Raw genomic sequence first — 17553 nt, 5'->3', positions numbered from 1 at the left:
TTTGGAGGAAGAAAGTAGTGGCTTAAATAGGAATGATGCACCCAACACTCTTTCCTTTTGTGGAAAATCCACTGGTTTCATCCTGAAGGTATGTGTATATTTAAAAATACATGTTTCTTTCCCAATTCCCTATTTTTTTCCTTTAAATTTTCTAATTTGCTGTTCTTTCAAATCAGATAGGTATGCTCTTGTTGCATCCTTCCCAGTTATGTTCCCTTTCTTCTCATTGTTCTCAGTTTTTTATTGTGATTCTTCCTTTTCTAATTCTCAGCCTAACCAGGAAATTTCAGCTCATGGGAGAATCAGACATCTAGAAAGTGGTGGTAGTTTATGATGAGGGATAGAAGCAGAAAAATATTCACCTTTAGCCCAGAAGGCTGACCTATCGCCTGCATAGTTCCAATAAGGATCAAATACATCCTGGTTGCTGCATTCTTAAAGGGTCTCATGACTGCCTATACATCTCACCAATGGTTAATATCTAGTTGAATGATAAGCACCAGAGAAATCTTGCAAAGGTAGTTTTATGAGTAGAAATTTGAAGAAAACATTTATGATCTAATACTCCCTGCACAGCCCCTCCTCCCTGAACACTAAGCATCTAATCACCAGCTTCATACAACAAAAGTGTGGCTCTTCCTGCCCACAGATCCCATTCCTCTGCTATAATAAAAGCACTTTTTTGCTCCAAAAGCATCTCAAGAATTCTTTGTTTTTTAAAATTTTATTTATTTATTTAAGAGAGGGAGCACGAGTGGTGGGGGGGGGTGGTGGTAGGGAGGAACAGAGGGAGAGGGAGAAGCAGACTCCGCACTGAGTGGGGAGCCTGACACGGGGCTCCATCCCAGGATCCTGGGCTGAAGGCAGATGCTTAATCGACTGAGCCACCGGCGCCCCTCAAGAATTCCTTTTTGACTATTCACTCATAGTCCCACATCAATTTGAACTGTCCCTACGATGAAGAATCAGAAGCTTAAACTATTCTGATCTTTATGCTAAGATAATTTGGTCCTCTTTGCTGAAAAGAAATTCCAAACTTTTGAGTCCTCGATGATGACTGTGTAGCAGAAGGCTTAAAAGCATTTGTTGTTCATTTCATTCAATGGAAGTGATACAAGTAAAGGGAAGTTTTGGTTGTGCTGTCTAGGGAATTAAGATCTTGTTGTGAGTCACCATATTGACTAAAAATATGGAAAACTTCAAGTTAATATGGTGAAATCCATATGATGGATACATGAACCAAGATAAGGGTGGGCAGCAATGAAGAGCTGGAAGATATGCCTAGCAGCACACCATTATGTGGTATGTCTACCATACAGTCACAATGAATATAAATAAACTCAAGAGCATAGGTAATAGCAATATCATAAAAATAATTAGAAAATGGTGAGTTTTGAGTATTTGTTATCTTTGTTTTTAATGTAATTCATTTAATTGTAAGTTTATATGATTTGTTTTTATTCTATGATTAGCAACCAGCTCTTAAAATTCCTGAAAATGTAATAGTTGGTTCTTATGAGCTGCCACGAGCCAGCTCCAGCATGTCCCCGTCTCTGGCTACTTTCTCAGTTTCCCTGATTATGGTATATTAATTGTGTGCCTGCATTTAACATGGTCAGAACTGACTAAGTTATCAAAACTTTTGAATGATGTAACTTGAGTGCTACATGTAAGAAACATACTGGGGCCTAATTATATTAGGAATATAGTATTTTTCAATCAAAGGAAAAAGATTTCTGTGTGAGTAAATGATAGGAACAAATGAGCCACAATTGGGTCCACTAATGAAGACATTGTTTAATATATACTATATTAGGAGCAACAGAGGCACAAATTCTGTCCTATCACACATGAGCTATTGAAGTCTCTAACATCTGGCTAGCAGCTACTTTTCATACAGGTATTAAAATCTTTTTAATATGTTCTGTATTTCAAGGGCTCTTCGGGGCACTGATTTATAATGATTGTGTGAGTGTGGTAGGAGCAATAGGAGACATTTAACAAGCAGTTAGTTGTACTCTCATAAGCTCTTTGGTGGAGGAATACAGGTGCTGTAGGAGAACAGAGGACTTGACCTAGAAGAGTCCCGGCCCCCTATCGTCACCACCACAGACTCAGCCCTGCCGCTAATACCAGCAGAAAGCCTATGGCTAGAGGAAGACAGAGTAGAAGACAGTCAGGTTGGAGGCAAGAGAAATGAGAGCACTGCACATAAACAGAGCTCCAGTTAGGACTGGGTGTAAAGTGCTCTCTGACAATAGATTTGAGCAAGCATCCATGTCAGCAGATGTGATCTGGAGCCAGTAGTTATCATATCATCTGTGAGCCAGTAGTTATCATATCATCTGTGAGCAAACTTGTCAGCAGATAGTGATCTAGAGCCAGTATTGATCAGATAATCTGTGAGCAAACTGGTAGTATGAATATAGCACTCGCTTGAGAAGGGATGATGAGTGAGAAATATCCACAAACACAATTATTTCAGGAAGGGCTGTATAAGGATGTACAAGATGGTAATGCAATTCTTGTGTGGTTGGGGTAAAACTTTTATTTTATTTAAGAAGGCTACAGAAGAGATATATTTTCAAAGTCCTTAAGTATCTGAAATTTTGTTGTTGTCTGAGATAAACTCCAGTCTGGCTGGGTAACCACAATCACATGCATTCAAAACCCTGTTTGTGCTAAAACTTTCTCTGTTGTTACCTGAATTTTGAAAGCTGCTTGGGGAGATCTTGAGTTTTGTTCTTTAAATAGATCCTCACATTTTTTGAAAATTTCAGTTGCTGCATAGATGCATGAAAGTATACTTTTAATATTATGAGATAGGCTATTTTTCCAGGCTGTATCTAATTTGAGGGTCTTTTTCATTGTCATTTCCCCTCAGAATATAATAAAACATCTTCATCTGTATGCTTAGGTAATTTTTTAAAACTCAGCAATGTTTTCTTCATTTTATCTTTGGATATTATTTCTGGTTCACTTACTCCATTTTTCTACAGGAGCACCTGTCCTTCTTAGTTTGCACTTCTGTTCTCCATCCTCCATTTATATTATAATGTTAAGCTTTTTCCTTTTCATACAAACTTTGGGGCATCTTTTTATATTTGTTGTCTATATCATAATTTCACTTCTTCAAAGATAATTCTGTTCTTTCTAATTCAGTACAAATTTTGATTCTGTTATACAACAGTTTCCTTGAAAGCCTTAATCTTATTTATTATTACTTCCATACAACTGCTCAAAGTGGCCTATTCATTTGAAATGTTTTCCCAACTTACATTGTCTTTCTCATTGATCTGCATTTTAAATTGTCTTCAAAAATTAGCCCAAATCCAACCACTTCATATTTGTTAAATGAATCTAATCTAATTGTTTAAAAGTTAGAATTATATGTGAATATTTAAGAAAGTGTAGGTTTTAAACATTTAAAAAAAATTCTTACTGAAAATATCTGTGTATCAGTTCTCTGTACTTACCCAATTCTTATTGTAGTCTTTTCCTTTTTTGGATGCAGACAAATTGTTAAACCAAGAACCTTCCCAAATTAGAAGCACAAAATACCATTCAGATAAGTCAATTTACACTGTGTTCTGCTATGTAGGTTGGATTTTCTCACACTGAGTAAAATCTATTGCTTACAGATGTGGGAAAATAGCTTGTACTTTTGAAACTCACTAGAAATGTAATTTATTTTGACTTAGGCTCAACCTGAACACTCTGGTACGTTAACTTTGTTTCTGACTTTTTTTCTCTTTTAAGGGAAAAACTTGAAAATTTGGTTTAACTGAAACTCTTGACCATTCAGCAGTTGTTAGAACTGTATAAACATAATCAAAGAGTTGATTGAATATTGTGATTCAGTGGGAAAATATTTTTATCTTGACCTCACACTTTAAAAGTTGGCTCAGAAAATTTTTTTTCTTATTTTACTAAGTACATTTTCATCTTCTTTCTTTTATATCCAAAGCACATCTAATTCTTCACCCATTTTTGCCTCCTCCCCTCCCAACTCAAAGGACAGGGAGTCAGCACTTGACAGCAGGGCTAACCTTTCCCGTCTTTTGGGGGTTGAGAGCATGGCCTTTGTTATCAGTCCTGCTCCACAATTTATAATGTGTATAGCCTGGGCAAATTATTTAATCTTCCTGTCATAATTTTCTCATAAAGTAAACAGTTTACTCTAAGGACTTACTGAGATGCTTCTGTAAAGTGGGAAGGGCCATGACTGTCAGTGGCTGCCACAAAGTAAGCATGTTGGTAGGTGTGCTCATGACAGTGTTCTTTTCTGTTTCCATTAGAAATTCATCCCTGTGCACACACTATTTTTCTTCAAAATCTAAAGTCTCTCCTGTGAAGAAAAGGCTCTAGGATTTGTTTTCCCAAATGTTTATCTTACTTTTTGTTTCATTCACTAAGAGGCTTTTTCACCCATATGGTTTACACCCACTGTCTCTCCTTATGACTTAAGCCTTTACTCTGTCAGTGTCTGTGTTTGTTTCTTTTCTTTTTTTTTAAGTTTTATTTATCCATTTGACAGAGAGAGACACAGCAAGAGAGGTAACACAAGCAGGGGAGTGGGAGAGGGAGAAGCAGGCTTCCCGAGGAGCAGGAAGCCCAATGCGGGGCTCGATCCCAGGACTCTGGCCGAAGGTAGACGCCCAACAACTGAGTTATTGCTGTTACAACAAAATGTCACAAAACAGTGCCTTAAAGCAACATAAATGTATCCTCTTACAGTTCCAGAGTTCAGAAGTCTAAAACTCAGTTTCCAGGCCTGTGTTCCTTCTGAAGACTCTAGGGATGAATTCTTTCCTTGCCTTTTTCATCTTCTAGAGACTGCCTGCATTCCTTGGCTTGTGGCCCTGTATCCGTGTGACTTCTAATGTCACATAATGCCTCTCAATCTGATCCCCTTGGCTTCCTCTTATAAGGATCCTTATGATGGCATTGGATCCATCAGAGTAATCTAGGATAATCTCCCCATCTCAGGACCCCTAACTTAATCACACATGCAAAGCCCCTTTGGCTGTGTAGGGTAACATAGTCACAGGTTTTGAGACTTAGGGCATGGGCTCTACAGGGGGCCATTATTCAGCCTATCACAGTCTGTTTTCTGCCTGTCTTTTCTGGCCTTGTTACAGGAATATTGCTGACTATTACTTAATCCTTGGAAATCTCTTGCCTCTTGTCCTGTGTGAGATTACTATCTCTCCTCCCAGGATATCCTGCCTCTGATGCTGCTTTTCTGACTCTTTTTCACTCAAATCTTTGTTTCATATACTTCCAGATTTAATGTCACAAAATACTTGTTAAATCATATAACTCCTCCATGCTAAAACTTCTAGTAGCTTCCCATTATTACTAAACTATTCCACTTTGTTAAATTAACTTCACACATTCCACAGGCTTTCAGTGGGCACTTGTTATATCCCAGGTACTCTGTTTTCTTTGATAAGGCTGCAGAGATTCATGGAATACCAACTGTCTTTAAGAAGCTAATGGCCTAATCAAAGAAACAGGCAAATAATTACAAAGCTATTAAAAATGTGAAAATTGAGTATGGAGATGAAAATATACACACAGTATTATGGAAACCCTTGAGATAGCCCTCCAACTTAGCCTGAGGATGTTAAGGCAGGCCTCTTGGAGAAGCTAATACTTGAGCTGGTCTTTAGCAGAAAAAAATGCAAATGAAACATTGGGGAGAAAAGAACAAGGACAAAGGTCTAAGGCATACAATGGCATTAACTGTTCAAGGGATGGCAGATTGGTATTACAGAAATGAAAAGTCATAGGAAGGAGTAATTCAAAATAAAACTGGAGCTTGAAGGTGACTAAGAAGCAATGATGGGAGAGAAGTAAGAGGAGAGGGTAAACTGGATGAGAAACTGCCTTTTACTGGGTGGCATTATGAAAGCAAAGTGATTAGAGGACCTCATTAAGAAGGTCAGATAGTATAAACATCATATGATATGATATCACCTTCAAGATAGGTGAAGTTTCATCTCCTTTCGTTCTTTTTTTTTTTTTTTCCTTTCGTTCTTTACTGGGGAGCCTGAGGGTTAAGAAGAATCCCTATCACCAACGTGTGTCACTGGACAAGGGGAGCAGAAGTTAATGAATGAGAGGAAAGGAATAGAGTTAAGGGTGGACTATTATATAAGAATCTTGGATTTAAAAGAAAAGTATGAGAAAGAACATCCAGCAGGGAGAAATACATGGGCCAGGAGGATATTTATTAATATGAGATAGAAATAAGAATGTTTACAGGCTTTAGAACAGATGCTAAAAGAGAAAGAACATATGAAAATAACAGGACTGAGCAAATGATTATCTTACTAGATTGCTAGACAAAGAAATGAACCTGGGAGAAGCATGAAACATTCCCCCCACCCGCACCCCCCAAGCCTGGTGGAAAAGGAAGAAAAGGTTGCTCCACATATAAGATAGGGAGCAAGAAGCTCAGGGAGACCATGCTTGAGGGCCTTGATTTTCTCAGGGAATTAGGAGGCAAGATCATTATTGAAATAGGTACTGGTGGTGGAGTAAAAGACTTAAGAAGAGGTGCAAAGATTTATTACAGCCACTGGGGAAAATGGGAAAGGAATTTGGCCAGGAATAGTGCTTGGCAGGGCTAAAGACCTGGCTGGGGTCTAAGACCATTGCTTTATGGTGGCACCAAATGCAGATCCCTATGATTATTCTGGCAGCACTCAGCCCCCAGGTGTGGGTGCAGAGGTATGTTTGGGAATTGATAGCAATATTGAAAGCTTGCAGGCATTTTGGGAAAAAGACTAGGGTGTGAGAACATTGCAGGTATTAGAAAAAGAATAATGGATTATGAAGTCCAGGCTGAATGGAGACTGTAAAGGAGGTTATATGATAAGGAGGATCACTATGGAGTAGGAAAATAGGGAAGGGGAAAATGAGGTGAAGTTTTTTGTTTTTGTTTTTGTTTTTTAAAGCAGATATACCAGCAAGTAAGGGAATGAGGAAAGCTAGAGAGATAGAATGCTTGATCAGATAGTAAAATGTTGGAATTTACAATTTCACAGATGATTTGGTATGGCCAGGTGATGACAATGTCATAGATGTGACCATAGAAGTGGAAATGTTCTCTGTATTGTCCAGTATGGTAGCCATTTGCAACATGTGGCTATTGAGAACTTGAAATATGCTAGTGTGACTTAGTGACTGAATTTTAATGTTTATTAAATTGTCATTAATTTAACTGAAATTAAATACCCAAATGTAGCTATTAGCTACCATATTGAACAATGCAGTTCTACACTATCTTTCTGAGTGATCTATTTGTTGGAACTATCAACTAAATATGAAATTCCAGGCCAAAACACTGTTCTGAGATTTTGGCAAGTCTATTGGGAACCTCTACCAGAGTGTGCCATAGTCACCTAAACCAAGTCAATTACTAGTTATTTTCTTTGAGAACTGTTTCTTCTTCCTGTTTTTTTAGCTCAATGAATAGCAACATCACTATTTCCAGATTGTTACTCAGATATTATTCTTGACTTTTCTCTTACCCTCATTTTCAGTTTCCAATTGTAAACCAATATCTAAATTTACCTTATAAATATTTCTTGAAAATATCCCTCCTCTTTATTTCCACTCACTTAGTTGAGAACCTCATCTCCTCTCCAGAACATAACTCAATAGGCAAACCTTGAATTATCCTTTTCTAGTTCACCTCCACATTGCTTCCAGAATTATTTTTGAAAGGAATCATCTATTCTTATATTTATTTATTAAAATAGTATTTTTTGGATTTATTATGTGCTAAAATCAATCTTAGTATTACAACAGTGATCAATATAGATATAACCTTTACTTTTACGGGCATTTGCAATTTAGAGGAAGCAAGAAGTGTGCATTCAAAAGATATGATTTGATTTATTTATAATTAAAACAAAAATTAATCAATGTTTTTGACTCTTCATTCTACTGGTTTTGTGTATAACTTACTCTTCATCCTCGCTAGGGTTAAGAACTCTGCATCAGTCTATACAGGCTGCCCTGAGACATCCCCCATCTGTCTGCAGGTCTGGTTGTTGCCTCTGTGATGTTTCCATGCAGTTCTTGGGCTAGCTCTCCAACCCATACTCAACCCCTTTTCCTTCCCTAGGTCTAGAAGAATTTTTTATTGTTTGTTCTGTGTTTAATGTATATATAATACAAATTAACAAAGATTAATGTCTCAAAATATGCTCAAATCATCTGTAATTATAGTAAATCATTTACTGTGGGAGTATTACCAGGGGAACCAAAAATAATTTAGAAGCCAGACTTCTAAGCCAGCTTCCAAGAGAATGTATTGTTTATCTGGATCCCATCCATCTTCTTTGCTTAAAATCTTTCAATGTCCTGTCATCATGGATGAATTCTACAGCTTTGGAGTTTAGCTCACAGGAGGCTTCAAAGTCTGTCCCCTTCTATTCCTTTCTGCATAAACACTGTGTGTCTTCCATGCTGAATTGTTTGTGGTTTTACCAAGGTCCCAGCTTGGCCATCTCTTCTTCTTGTTCCTTTCCTTCCCTTCCTTCATTACAGTTTCCCATATATATGTTTGTCAAACTGAATTATTGCCTTTCTTCTTTCAGACTATTCAAGTGACAAAAATTTTGTGTATGGAAAAGTCTTTTTATCATCTGGCTCATCACAAAATTGTCCATTCCTGTATCAATTCATTGATACTTAGGCTAAGGATTGTGTTTTTGTACACTCTGTTTAGCAGTGTACTTGGTTTGTGGTAGGCATTTGACAAGGTGTGAAGATTTAGTGTTAACTTAAAGAATATTTTTATTTATTTATTTATATATTTAAGATTTTATTTATCTATTTGACAGAGAGAGACACAGCGAGAGAGGAACACAAGCAGGGGGAGTGGGAGAGGGAGAAGCAGGCTTCCCGAGGAGCAGGGAGCCTGATGCGGGCTCGAGCGGAAGGCAGACACTTAACGACTGAGCCGCCTAGGCGCCCCAAGAATATTTTTATTTTCGAATAAATAAAAAATGTTTCTTTTTCCCTCTCATCATTTATTTGGTTTCATGGGCCTTCCCGATTAGGGACATGCTTATTTTTGTTTATTAAAGCAATATTATAACAAGTGGAGATGTTCTACAGATGAACAAAGAAGAAAAATCTATGAATAAAAAGTTTTATACCTAACAATTAGGAATTGAGGTTTGGAATTAGGAATTCCAGAGTTTCAAAGTAGAACAGTATTTATTTTAACCCAGACATCTGTAGGACTACAAAGAGGGCATTAGTTGGATATTGGTTGGACTCTAACTCTGACTTGAATCATACAGTTGTTTGACTTGTATGATGAGCCATATCTAGAGGGGAATCAGGATAACACGCCATCCATTCAACACTTCGACAAGACTGTCTTTCCTTACATTTTCTGTGCAGCAGGCTCTAGACTTTCTAGATCTGGTAAGATTGAAGTTCAATTTTGTTCAAACCACTTCCTGTTGTAAAGCAGGATGAATGAATTAGATTGCTTTCCAGATCATCAATGATGATTTTATTTGGAGAAATTTTTACAAGTATAACACCATCTGATTAGAAAACACCAGGTAACTAGATTATTCCTATGTTGCTTTGGAGAATTCCCTGGACTAATCTTTCATTCCACAGGCATGTGTCCAACAAATTTATGTGCTACACTTTAGAGTTTTTTAAGGTGCATACACCCACACACACACACACACACTTGTGTTAATTCTACTATATGTAAATATATATGTCTTAGTTTTACATACATACACACACACACACATAATTAACTGTATTCCCAGGATAATATACACTTCAAAGGTTGTCATTAATACAAGTTTATATGAATTCATATTTTAAATAGTCCTCATAAAATTGCCATTTTCCTTCAAATTTTTGTCCACATTTTTCTTTTTTTTTTCTTAATTGCACTACATGGGTGATTAAGAAATTGTACTAGGAGTATCTTTTCAAGTCTCTTTCCCATTTAGAAGGCCTGTTTAGGTGAGAAAAAGTAATGGTACCCATAAACCATTTACCTGCAGCCCATCTAAATGGTAATACATTTCAACACAAATGACTGATGGTCCTACTGTCACTCTTGCCTCAGGATGCCGCTTCACATATGAACTGAATGAAGGTGCAGGTGTTGATCCATATGTAATTCTGGATTTTTTAAAAACTTTTTTAAATTAAAAAAACACAAGTTTTCAGGTATCTTTTTTTGTTTTCACACATTTCAGGGTATACTCTTTGCAATTTTGAGACCATTTCTTTGCAAAATAACTTTGAAATTTGAAACATATTACCCAAATATTTCTAAGTCAATAGGAATTTCAAAAATGCAAGCATGCTTATAGGAGCCCTAGGACCCAAAGGAGATGGATTTAACTTAGGAGTTTTGAATCTTCTGCCTATCCTCAAAGAAATGTTCAGGTGCTTTACTGTCAATAGTGTATATTTTAAACCACAGGTATTTTATTTCAAATATAAAATTACTTTTTTAGTGTTTTTTTAAAAGATTTTATTTATTTGACAGAGAGTGCACAAGCAGGGCGAGCGGCAGGCAGAGGGAGAAGCAGGCTCACTGCTGAGCAAGGAACCCGATGCAGGGCTTGATCCCAGGACCCTGAGACCATGACTTGAGTTGAAGGCAGATGCTTAACTGCCTGAGCCACCCAGGTGCCCCACATTTCAGTGTTTAATATTCCTTTTCAAACTATGGTTCTCTCTGCCTCTCAACCCACTTTTCCCAATTCTTTTTTGTTTGTTTTTAAGAGAGAGAGAGAGAGAGAGCACACACGCGAGCAGTGGGGAAAGGCAGAGGGAAAGGGAGGGAGAGAATCTTAATCAGGCTCCACACACAGGCAGAGCTGGAGGGGTTCTAAATCTCATAACCCTGAGATCATGACCCTAGCCCAAAACAAGAGTTGGTTGCTTATCTAACTGAGCCACCCAGGCACCCTGTCACTTCTCCCAATTCTGACTGCACTTCACCCTGATGATCGTGCCACCTTATGCCCTACCTCAAGATTCATTCTATAGTGCCGAGATTTTCAATTGGGGCCAATTTTTACCCTTCAGGGATCATTTGGTAATGTCTGGAGATAATTTTGGTTGTCACTATGGGTAGGGAGTTTGGCATCTAGTTGGTAGAGGCCCAGAATGCTGGTAAACATCCTCAAATGCACAGGATAGTCCCCACAGCAAAGAATTTTCTGGTCCAAATGTCACAAGTACCAAAGTTGAAAAACTGTAATGGGATAATTGCTGGGTTTGAGATTTGCAGAAGGGTAGAGACAGAGCAAGGTATCTATGAGAGAGGACTAAACATTTTACCTAGAGATGAGGGGGCTAATGCAGAGTGATCTAGACCAATGCTTCTCAAAGTTTAATGTGCACAGGGATTTTGTTAAAATGCAGATTTCCATTCAGTATGTCTAGATGAGTCCTAACATTCTGCATTTCTAACAAGCTCCTAAGTAACACTGATGTTTCTTGTTTGGGGCCTGCATTTCAAGTTGCAAGGAGCTAGGTAATTCAGTCTATGGCTACTTAGGAAGATGTCTGAGAAAAAGGACTATAAGGGAGGAATAATTCCATTATGTCTCAATTAGAGATCTGGAATATCTGTAAGAACTATCTATCTATCCTAAGAATATTAAGTTTCAAATATAATAGTCTCTTCTTCCTACTCCCAGTTCCTACTCTACACAGTTTCAACTAGTCTAGTGACTTCTTTTGGCACTTGAATCCCTATTACTAAATAACGTTCTGATACTGTTACTTGCTGGGTTTTTGGCTGGGGACACTTAACTGATTTCATACAAAAGAGAATAGGATCAAACTCTTATGGCCCAGCTTTTCTCCTCCTCACATGCATATATTTTTCCCAACCCCATTCTCTGGAGGAGTCTCATTGTAATTTTTATTAGATTGGCATTCCCACCCTGTTATACTATAAATTATGAATATATAATTATAATTCATAGTTAAGCTACTGATCATGATTACTTTTCTTGAACAAAAAATTTGTTTCATGAAATTATTGCTTATTTTTTCTTAGCTTAGTAATATCCATACAGAATTAACATGCAAATTCTCTGATGAAGTCTGATTCACTTTTCTTATCTATAGGCACATGAGGCCTTTAATCTATTTCATCCTTTTTAAGAAGAGATTCTTTCTGGAGCTCTTATTTTTCTGCTTCACAATTCTCCAGACACCCTGAAAGTCTTTTATTCTAGATTTTCTTTCACGTCACCTGGGGCATCCCTGACCTCCCTCTGTACTTTTCCCCATCTCCTAATTCCATGTCTTCCTTTTCCTTGGCTAATTTCCTTGTATGATATAACATATTATCTAGTAACTTCCTGACTGAGGATCCATGGGAGGAAAATACTTTGAGCATTAGCATGCTCCAAAATGTCATTATTTTCCTCTTGCAACTGATGGATGGCTTGACAGGGTATAGCTTTTAGGGTTGAAAAATATTGAACTGTTGTTAGTGAAAGCATTGATCTATTATCTTCCAGATCCTGATGTTCTTATCAGGAGGTCCAAATCTGTGCTTTCATTTCCTAGGTCTTTCTGAGCTTTGGTGTCTCTTCTAGGCTTTCCCGACTGATAGTGTTCGGCATTTTTTGATAGACTAGGCAGATCACTACTATTCCAATAGTTTCTCAACTTCCAACTGTTGCTCTCCTCTTCTATAGCCTTTGTCCTCATGCCTCTTCCATAAAGGTATGAATCAACAAGGACAAGATGGATTCAAGAAACACAGTCTAGAAACCATAAAGATAAAAGAAATTTGAGATTTTCAGGAAGGAAAGGATCTGTCCTGAGCCTAGTCTGTGACTGGTGCAGTAAGTCTGTCAAGTTCCCCAACAGGAGGTAAAGTAACATTCTTTAAATACCTGTATGCTGCATTCTTCATATATGTAATGTCATTTAATCTCTTTAATAATTTCAAGGTAAGATACGGGTGCACAGAGAGATTTATCAATTTGCTTAAGAAAGAAAGTGCCAGTAATTAGATGCAGATCCTTTCCCTGAAGGACTAGAATAAAAGATCCTCAGTATAAATAGAAAGGCAATGCCTAGAACACAAAGATGAAGTCCTAACTCTGCTGAGGCATGACTCACCAACATGTGTTCTAACCAGTGCAGCAGACATTTTTATACTTTTATCCATTGTTCCAACTGATGGAAAACTTTTTAAAACTAGGTTTCTTTGTCCGGAGCTTCATAGACTAAATACATTTTTATTCTATGGATTTCTTGAACTAACACAGAATCTTTTTAAGAAAACTCCTCAATAAATGTTTACTTTTCTTTACTCTGGTGATAATTTTTTGTGGTACCAGTAGTGAGGAGGTTAGGGAATGTGTCCATTGGATAACATGTTATTATTTTCCCCTGCTCCCTCAAATGGTCCTAAATTCCCATTAGCTGCCATCAATCATGTAATTGATGTTTCTTGGAGGAAACTTCTATGAAGTAGGAAAAGAAAAATCACAAAATGTAAGATCATCAGAAGAGCAAGGCAACTAAAAACCCATATCCTTATTTTGGAGTAAAGATGATGTTTGAGGAATACAGTAACAAAAATTCTTCATCATGGGTGGAGAAGTTTGGAGAAAGTGCATTCATTGTGTAAAGTAATTGAAACCAATAAACCGCGGGATGGGCCAACCATGGACTGTCATCAGACACTCATGGTCATGTGGTAAACACTTGTGGCTGGCTGAGATGTGTTTCTTTGCTGAGTGAGACACTCCAGGGTTTATGCCCAATATATGATTCTTTCTTCCTTTCAGGTTTCTGTCCCACAATTTTCCAGTGATTCTACAAGGAGCAAAATTCATAAGCAAAAGTTTTGAGCTAAATACGTAACCATCAGTAAGTATTTAAGATGCGTTTATTTTGTGTTGTTTTTATTTTCTTCATACCTGATATGTTAGGCAAAAAAACAGAAAAACAAAAACAAAACCTGAAAAATTCTATTTCCCCAAGTTCTTGAATGATAAGGTATTTATGATTTTGACTCTCAGTGTATTATTTGTCCAGGTATATTCCTATTTTCCTTCTTTTATTTTGCAATATTCACTAGGATGTTAGTATGGAAAATAAAATATGACTTATGTAGGTTATAAAGATAGATTACATGTGTAAAAAAATTCTAACCTCAAATTAGGAAGATGAAAATTTCCTATAATTTATTTTTACAAAAGTTACTGGAAACATTTGTAAGAATTTTTTGAAAACCTCTCAAAAACATGACTAATTTATTCATATTAGTAGAAAATTGGAAAAAAATGGATTTTGGCAAAACCACATATAAGATACTATTGCCATCTCAACTCTTGTATGCTAAAATGGTGACAGAATCAAAAAATATGAAGACTAAAAATGATATATTAAGCAAGGAACTTCTTAAAGTTATAAAAATGAAATTAGAATCTTAATTTTAAACCAAAAAATGATGTTCTAGATTCCAGTCGCAGATGCAAGTGGTCACTTAACAATTTACCTTAGCCTGGTTGACTAACATCAGTGAAAACTTAAATGACTCAGAAACTGTAGTGAAAATTCAAGTAAGAAGTTCTGGAGTGATAATGGGAGTCCCAGTAGACACCTTGAAAAATTTAGACCCTCCTTCAACTTCAATCTGCTCTGCTGTTAGGTTCTACTACTAAGATACTAATTTTTGAAAAAGAGGATGAGACTAGGAGTATGAGTAAATAGGTAAATGAGTAAAATACTGGAGAATCTTGGGCACCAAGAATAAACTACTTGATCACCAAAAATAGCAGTAAGAATATCCCCTTCTCAATTTGTACTAGCATCAGTCATCATCTTGCCTAGAATCCTTAAGGGATTTTGTTTTATTTTGAAAAAAAAATTCAGTTATTACTAGTCCTCTTACAATGATATTTGTCTCATTAATATCCAATTTCATCTCTGCCCCTCTTTCCTTGACTCTAAGAAGATGAAATAATGATAAATGCAATATTTTGAAAATATTGTAAATGGAAATAATATGAAATACATGAAGTACGAATAAGCACATAACTCAAGTGAACAGATATGAGCAAGTTCATACATGTGAGACACAAGGAAGTGGCAATTTCATCATAAGGATGCCTGGATGATAGTGATCATAAGCCAACTTTGGTTATAAGATGCATCCTGATTTCAGAGATGTTAAAATGTGAACAATATGTGCGTATTAGAATTGATGAAATATGACAATTCTCTTTTCGTGTTGGGTTTACAGTTTGGCTTATCTATTGAAAATAACTTTTTTTATTTTAATGACTTTTTTTACGGCTTTATTGAGCTATAGCTTACATAGCATGAAGTTTACCCATTTAAAGTGTATTGATTCAATATTTACAGACTTGTGCAACCATCACTGTAATATAATTTTAGAACATATTAATCAGCCCTCAAAAAATCTTGTACCTCTTAGTCTTTCTCCCCATTCCCCTGACTCTCCTTCATCCATTTAATAAAGTTCTTATTTAAATATAAATGTTACTAAATAACGTTCTGATACTGTTACTTGCTGGGTTTTTGGTTGGGGACACTTAATTGATTTCATACAACAGAAAATAGGATCAAACTCTTATCAAACAGGATCATAGGGGAAGGGAAAATAACTAATTTATTTTGTACATACACACTTGTTACCTGTTAAGAACTATTTATTTACTTGTTATAGTCTAGTGTGCTTCATGGACACAGTCCCATTGGCTTTCAGAGCTAGGTGTTTTGTGTGGGAAAGGAGGGACTCATCCTTCAGTGGGTGTCTTAAAAGCTGGAGCCCCAAATGTGGGGTCCAACCCTTTGCACCATAGGGAGAAGTTGGGAGTTTCTTCCCAATTGTATGGTGTTTTGCAGGTGGTGGGGTTTGTGTCAGGAGTGTGTCTCAGCCTTTCCTACCCATTCTGATGCGGGTGATGGTATTTTCTCATTCATCTGATATTTAGGAGCCACTTAGCTAGTTTCTGGATTTCTTTCAGAGGGAATGGCTCTGTGTATAGCTGTAGATTTGCTATATCTGTGGGAGGAGGTACATTCAGGAAGCTTTCATGTTACCATCTTGGATTGGAACTGCCTCTTTGATTTTTTTGAAGTCTAGGTATTTATTTTAGTTTGGAGTGTTGAAAAATAAAGATCTGGTAAAGCTTTTTGTAAGGGCTTGCAAGGCATGATGTTGTTTCAAAAATGAATATGTCAGTAGTATGTAGGATGCATTAAGGAGGATGAATATAGGATCAGAAGATTTGTCTTGATATTATTGTAGTGGCGTGAATTACTAAGGATCTGAAAAAAAGTAGTAGCAATGAAATAATGAAGCTGAATATCAAGAAAAGTGAAGTTTTTGGCTATCCTAGCATTGAAAATTATGGTAATGGCCTTTTAATTGATATTTATTTCCAAGTTTCTCTACTATTTCACTCATCTCTCTTAGGCTATAATAGTCTAATTTCACTTAGGACAAACAAAAAGCCAAGTTGATATTTCTGAAAGCCTGGCATATATAAGAGAATATGTCCAGCATTTCGTGTATAGTTGTTACCCAAAACTGCGTTTGTCTCCCGATGGGTGCTGAGTCAAAAGACACAATCAAAGAAGCTGAAGAATAGGAAAAGGAAGGGTTTTACTTGCAACAAGTAAAAGAGAACACTGGATCTTTCCCAAAGCAGTGTCTCTCTCCCTGAACAACAAAATTGAGGAATTTTTAAGCTAAAGGTGCATACATATTCATGAAGGGGCTTGTGCAATGGGGCATACTGCATAAAATTGGGGCAAAAGTCATCTTAAGGTGACTGAATCCGGGTCAAAGTCTTGGGGTTGGCAAGTGTCAGCATCATCAATTCTCTGGCTCCAGTTTGTCTAGTATCTGAGTGCTCAAAGGGGTTTAGGTCCTGCAAAGACAATTTAGGAGTGTGCTTCAGGTCATCTTCACTTTTGAATATGATTATATGTTTAGAGTGTTGGGGTTCAGAGCTGACAGTCAAGAAAGAATTCTTGAGACATCTTTGGTACAAAAAAGGTGATTTTGTTAAAGCACAGGGACAGGACCTGAGGGCAGAAAGAGCTACTACACTGGGGTTGTAAGGAGTAACTAATTATTAAGATTTTCTATCCTGTACAAACGTAGTGATCCAAAGGGGCACCACACCCCAATGTTTATAGCAGCAATATCCACATTTGCCAAACTATAGAAAGAGCCCAAATGTCCATCGATGGATGAATACACACACACACACACACACACACATATATATTCCATTCCATACACACAATGTAATATTACTCAGCCATCAAAAAATGAAATCTTACCATTTGCAACGACATGGATGGAACTAGAGGGTATTATGCTAAGTCAAATAAGTCAGTCAGAGAAAGACAATTATCACATGATTTCACTCATATGTGGAATTTAAGAAATAAAACAGGATCATAGGGGAAGGGAGGGAAAAATAAAATAAGACAAAATCAGAGAGGGAGATAAACCATAAGAGA

General features: G+C 36.9%; 1 long non-coding RNA gene across 3 annotated transcripts in view; it reads left to right on the top strand.

The window, feature by feature from the left end:
* LOC135363842 (uncharacterized) overlaps positions 1-17553 on the top strand; it is a 478080-nt gene that overhangs the window by 440242 nt on the left and 20285 nt on the right. For all 3 annotated transcript variants that reach the window (XR_010410028.1, XR_010410029.1, XR_010410027.1), the window contains one exon: positions 13836-13917. This is a non-coding gene — a long non-coding RNA (uncharacterized LOC135363842). The remainder of the gene's footprint in view (positions 1-13835; positions 13918-17553) is intronic.

This window comes from Mirounga angustirostris, unplaced genomic scaffold (assembly GCF_029215605.1).
Source record: "Mirounga angustirostris isolate CCGP_5_RB_7025 unplaced genomic scaffold, mMirAng1.0.hap1 SCAF_3, whole genome shotgun sequence".
Taxonomy (NCBI): Eukaryota; Metazoa; Chordata; class Mammalia; order Carnivora; family Phocidae; genus Mirounga; species Mirounga angustirostris.
Note: the sequence above shows the minus strand (reverse complement) of the source record. Positions and strands in the feature narration are given on the sequence as shown.